The following is a 6,381-nucleotide window of genomic DNA, read 5'->3' as shown; positions in this document are numbered from 1 at the left end:
TCAAAGAAATCAAAAGTATGATGCAAAGATCAAGAAATGAGATTGGTTTTGAAATTGATGATATGAAGACCAATTAATAACCTTTTAAAGGGTATCTCCAGAATGGAGCTTAATCTTAAGGAATCCAAATAGAACGCCTAGATACCTAGATTGATAAGCTTTTAAAGATTATCTCCAAAACAGAGATTAATATTAAAGAATCTAGAAAAAACACATAGATACCTAGATTGGACCTATCATGAGTCATAGAATCATCCCCAAAATGAGGCTTGATCCTTAGGAGTCGGGGTTTAGACTGTCCCAATACCTGTCCATTGAACTCTAACAAGAATTATTGGAAGATTGATCAATTGATGAAAAGATAAGATAGATGACAAATGATGCCAAATAGAGGGGACAAGAAGTCCCAAGAGATGAGATGCCACGAGTGATGAGGACATAAGGTTCAGATTGAGTTGAAGCGAGTTTTGAAAGATTCAATGATGTAATCGCCCTGCCCCCTTGGGAGTGAAATCGAAAGATGACAAACTAGAATAGTGAGGCAAAGCAATATACTGAGAGATACTGAAGAAATTAGAGATTTAGAAGAATATATAAGAGATTAGAAGAATCTGAAGAAAAGTTGGAGTCAATCTGAAGTGATTCGAGTCCAAAAGACCAAGTTTGACCAAAGTTGATGAAAGTTGACCTTTTTCCAAAAATGTTGGAAATTTTGAAGAAATATGTGATTTGAAAAGATTCCAAGATTCACAAAGTATCAGTAAAATTGGACTACATGAGCATTCGATCGTGTTGGTCCTGAAAACTTTAGGTGTTGATTTGAGTTGTTTAAGTGTGTCAAAGTTTGAATTCGATCTCAAAAATGAGTTCAAAGCAACCAAACTAGCCAAGAGGGTGATTAATTGATAATTTGTGTAGTCGTGAAGAAACGTAATACTTTGAAGAAGCTGACAATTTCTCATCACAAAGGATGTACGTAGATTTTCAATTGAACCATGTGCTTATGCAACGCAATCCTATGCTAGATGCAACCTTAAACTAGATGCAATCCTAGGTCTAGTTACCAAGCTTTGACAATTATCATCACTGAGCATGTAGCAAATCCTAGATGTCATACAATCCCCACTGACATTGCAATCATAGGAATATGAATAGGACATCTGTTATAGTTTTTCCATGATTAAATGTAATCATTCAAGGCACAAGAAGCCAAAATGACCAGAACATTTGTCCCTTTTAATGTAGCAAGTTAACATAAGCATCAAAGCATAAATGCTAGGATGGCCAAAAAATTTCTTGCATGAAGACACACTAGACACATGAGAGATCCTTCTTATGCTAAGTAATTAGTAAGTATTTTGTCTGCAATGACCCTTACATTCGTAACCTGAGACAGAAGTGTGCTAAGTATACTCGCAATGACCCATACGTTCACAGAGCAGGATGATTATTAGTATTTATCGTAGCATAGAGAATTCACTCAAACAAGTAAGAAGAAGAACCAACCTTGCTAATTTATCCATATAAAAGGAGTTGAGGTACACGTGGCCATCCAATACAAGATGGAGGCTCTTATAGTGGACACCCCTCTTTATATGGATGCTTTAGATCATTGGAACTAAACCACAAATAGAAAATAAAGAAAAGATCATGCCCCCAGTTCTCACTTCCCTAGTTGAAAGAGACATCATTGAGTTGCTCGAAGAGACATGATGAAGCAAAAGCAAAACAAAAAAAGAAAAACTCAACATATCCCAAACAGATTCATCATTTTTTAGTTCATTTTATGTGTTTTAAGATTGATGTCAAATTACAATGTTCAGAACATGTATGAAAGAAATCTCTTCAGTAAGGTGACAACAGTAGGTAGATGCAGTCAGAACAACTAGTGACTGAAGTAAAAGAGGAATCTTCAAATAAGAACTATGATAGTAAACTGAGTGATAGTAGACGGACACAGTTAGGACAATAGGTGACTAACGTGACAGATGTTCTTCCATGAGAGGAATCTCAAAAAGTGATAGAAGTGACAATAGGCAGACACAGTTAGAACAACTGGTGATTGAGGCTTAAGAGACCCTTTGCAAAAGGAATGACACTTTTTCCTATTTTTCAATTTTTTGTATTTTTTATTTTTTCCATTTTTTTTGTAATTTTTTGTATTTTTAAAAAAATTTGGTCTTACCAAGGTGCCTATTTCTAGGGTTTGACCAAGATAATAGATTTTTTTAGGACTTTTTGCAATTTTTTATACTTTTTTTCAGAACATTTTTAAAATTTTAGAACTTTTTCAAAGATTACTAGCTCTTAAGTAGGATCGTATTTTGTTCCAATGTCTAGCATGGTGTAGAATGAGATGTAGTAGCAAACTGGTGGATAAGTAGAGATGGATAGGCAAGGAGTATGAAGTGGTGAATGTTACCCCCAAGGAAAGTCTTCACAAGATTATCTAAGCTAGGGAAAAAGGATATAGCAATATAAGCTCATGGTGTATTGAAGGATATCATGTAAGATATTGACATGATTTCATGAAATTTAGATAATCCAAGAGAATGGACATGTCAAGAGTTTGCTAAGAACTAAGTTTTCTTCTTTCTTTTGTTAATCAAGACCAAAGGGTTAACTGAATAGGATAGAAAAGTTTATTATGGAGGAGTGAATGACTTTCGGAATGAGGACATCTAAAGGACAAGCAAGATCATGATAGGATGTCATGAATGGAAGAATTACACATGATGCCTATTTACTAGGTTTTCATCATGGTATTTATCCAAGGTGCAACAAGAAGTGGTTTTCACCATAGGATGGATTTATTTTTCTTTTACTTTTTCTACCAAGGTGCCAGAAGAAGTGGTTTTCACCAAGGCACTTTTTCATTTTTTTATTTTATTTTATTTTTTATAAATTTTTAGAAAGAGCTCAAGCTTTCTCAAGTTAGATAGCACACCTATAAGAAAGATAAGTTATGATAAGCCAAGGCCATATCAAAGTATGCTCAAAGATGGTATAAGGTAATGGAAGGGAAATGATAGGAAAATAAGAGGTAGATGGAGGGTAAGGTTGTTGGTTTTGGAAGATCAAAACAAGCAAGGATAGCAAGTAGGCATAAGATTTATAGGATTTCATGAGGGTGGATGAGCTATTAGTCAAGATCAACATTTAAACACACCTTGAAGGGTGATGGAATCATGGAGAAATCATGGAAAAAATAGATTGAGGCTTAGATATATAAGGCAACAGAGCCATTTTGGAGAAAGGTAGAGCAGAAGGTTTTGAAACCTTTTTAGGAATGTGTTGGGAAGAAGATGGAGTTGAAGCCTTTGGAAGCTTGAATGTTGACTTTGATTTGTATTCAATATTCAAGTCATTCAAAAGAGACTTGGGAATCCATATAGCTTTTGATTTTTCATTAGATGCTTTGGAACGCATTTCTTCAATAACAGATTCAAGAACCCACACTTTCTTTGGTTGAGCTGTTTGAATAGTGGACATTTGCGATCTCTTTTGCAATTTTTCCTTCTTGATATTCATATGTCAATTAGAGGAGATAGTGAACTTTTGAATATGGATTCACGCACTTGTGTTTGAGTTGATCATCCAAATTACTTCCAAAGGACTTGGGACTTGTGGATGAATGAGGCCAATATGACTAGTTTAGATGGAAAGGTGAATGTGAAGAGTTCAAGTATGTGTACCTTTGTTGATCTTGAGGTAGGGTAGGAGGGACATGTAATGAGTTGAAAGTGGAAGTAGGAGATAGAGGAACATAAGGTCTCAATATGGATGGAAGACTTGAAGGTTTTAGCTTAGATGGATAGGGACCAAGGATAGATTTAGAAAATGTGAATGGACCATGAGTAGGGATATCAACATCTTTAAAGTGAGCCACATGACCAAAGCCATCAATATATTTATGAGTAATATTTATAGGAGCAAGAATGTAGCAAGGTAGGACAAGAGGGTGAGGGAACACTTTTCTCTTCAAAAAGAATTTTAGGTAGCATAGGAAAAGTATCCTTATCTTGGTCTTTAATAATCTCCTTAGGGATGGTGGAAGGAATATCTTTGTCTTGCTTAGTAGAGTTGCATGACATGGGAAATTGAGGATTATGTGACTCTTAAGATGGAGGCACAAGATCTTGGAAGATTTGAAAGAGGATGAATGAATCTTGGTCTTGATCAACACTTGTTTCTTCATCATTTAAGTAGTCCTCTTGACATGAAACCAATTCTGAGGATGAGAGAGTATTTGAATCTATATTCAAATTTATTTCTAGAGTCTACATAATAGGCTCTTGAAGTTCAAAATGAAAATTAATTGGAGTGGAATTCATAGATATAGCAAGGCATGAAGACATATGATATGTGAAGGTAGTGAAAAGACTTGAAGCCAAATATTTTTTGGCTTGAGTTTCTTTTAAAGGAAATCCTTGAGGGTACACATAGTCAACAAGAGGAGTAGCGAGTTCTTTGTTTGGTGAATATGTGTTGGAAATATTGGACACTTTAGAAGGTGATGGCATGTTGGAAGAAATAAGTGTCACATTTAAACCATTACTAGACTTGGTTTCATGATGTTGATCCTTCTTGAGAGTAGAATCTCTAGTAGATGACAGCTTAGATTTTTGAATTATGCCATTATCAAAGAGACCTTGGATCTTGTTTTTCAACTCCTTACAATGTGAAGTTTTATGTAAGTTATGTCTACGATAGGCACAATAGTTACTCATAAAGGAAACTCCCACCAAAGTAACCTTAGGTAAAACAATGAGTTTTTCTTTAAGAAGTTCTTCCAAGGTTAATTCATAAGATTTTCCTAAAGGTATGAAATCACGCTTTGGTTTAAATTCCCAAGGTTTGTTTTTAAAGATACCTTCAGATTTCATGGGTATATTGCTTTCCAAGGGTTTGGTTTCAACATTGTAAAAAAATTGATAGCTCATTATCATTAGAGGAACTGGAATAACCTTGCAAGGAGCAAGTGTTCAATGACGTGTTTTCCTCTTCCTTTAGTATTTTAAGTTGAGCATTTATTATTTTGATTTGTTTCTTCATATTTGTGATTAGAATCCCTTCTTCCTCACTAGGAATGTTAGACTAGGTGTATTTATTACTAGCCATTTTGGTGTACTATGTTTCAAGTAGTGGTAGCTAATTTTTGGAACATAAGCCCACCATAGATAGAGGAACAGTGTAATGTTTACAACCACAGATAAAGACAAAAACAAAAGCCTAGACAAGGACCATAGAAGAATGTAGCCTCAAAGTGAGATAAGAGTGTTGTATACTTGGGTACAAGTCATCTGAGTAATGACTAGAATAGCCAAGAATTATGACTATCATGACACAAAGTATGACAAACACAAAAGGATAGAATAAGATAACAAGTGAGGAGACTAGTTCATGCATAGATCACAAGTTTTCAACTAAGCAAGAGGTCACGGTTTTGACATTGTTTGCAAACAGAGAAGTGGTACAATGTTGTAGACTAGATCAAATTGGAAGCGCAAATAGCTCTAACAAATAGTTTTGATAGTTTCAAGGACAAGACTCCGTGCAAAGATTCCCAAGGAACTGTACCAAAAGACACAAAGGACCAGGCAAAGAATCAGATCAACAAATTTAGGGCAGGGTTCTCACACAAGGACTTATTTAGAGTCATGCAAGGATGTGCTAGACTAATAAAAAGGACAAGATTTTGACTTAAACGAACAAAATTTTCAAGATTTTAAGCAGAGATTTGCACAAATTCACACAAAAACTTGGATAGGGTTGCACAAAGAAGTGCCGACCAAAAAGGTACTCGTGTAAAATTTTGCCAAATTGGGCATGAAAATAGAGACCAGACTAACATCTGAGACTAGATTTTGAAGGTTTTAGACTATTCTTTTTTTGGTTGTTTTGATAGATTTCAAACAAATAGAAAGGTTAGTTTTCAAGTTGTTAAACAACATTTTGGTTTTGAACAAGACAAGTTTATTTTCAGATAAATGCAGGAATCAAGCAATAGTCACAAATAATCCAACTGAGGGCAAGGAAACTCAGAGGGACAAGGGATTCTTGACCTTTTGTTTGTTTGATAGGTTTGGACAAGTTAAAAGACTTAATAAAAAACATGCTTTATCCCTATAACCAAAAATGGTAGAGAAAGCAAAACCTTTGTCCCATAACTTATGTGCATGTGTTCACCTCACACAACCATGTCACCCCACTAGAGGGTGCCTGTGTTTTTGGTGTATTCCAATTGCTCAATAACATATACACTCAATGAACACCCTTGTGGTAGGTGTCAAGCATGTATAGCACCTTCTAATGCCTAGGTACATGCCTATGGTGAGTTCTACAGAAGAGATTCTTCCCCCTCCTTGCACAAAGATTATG

The sequence above is a fragment of the Cupressus sempervirens genome, chromosome 6 (genome assembly GCF_028749045.1).
Source record: "Cupressus sempervirens isolate cs-2001-9-10 chromosome 6, ASM2874904v1, whole genome shotgun sequence".
Classification (NCBI taxonomy): domain Eukaryota; kingdom Viridiplantae; phylum Streptophyta; class Pinopsida; order Cupressales; family Cupressaceae; genus Cupressus; species Cupressus sempervirens.
The sequence above is the reverse complement of the archived record's forward strand: the minus strand, read 5'-3'. Positions refer to the sequence as shown.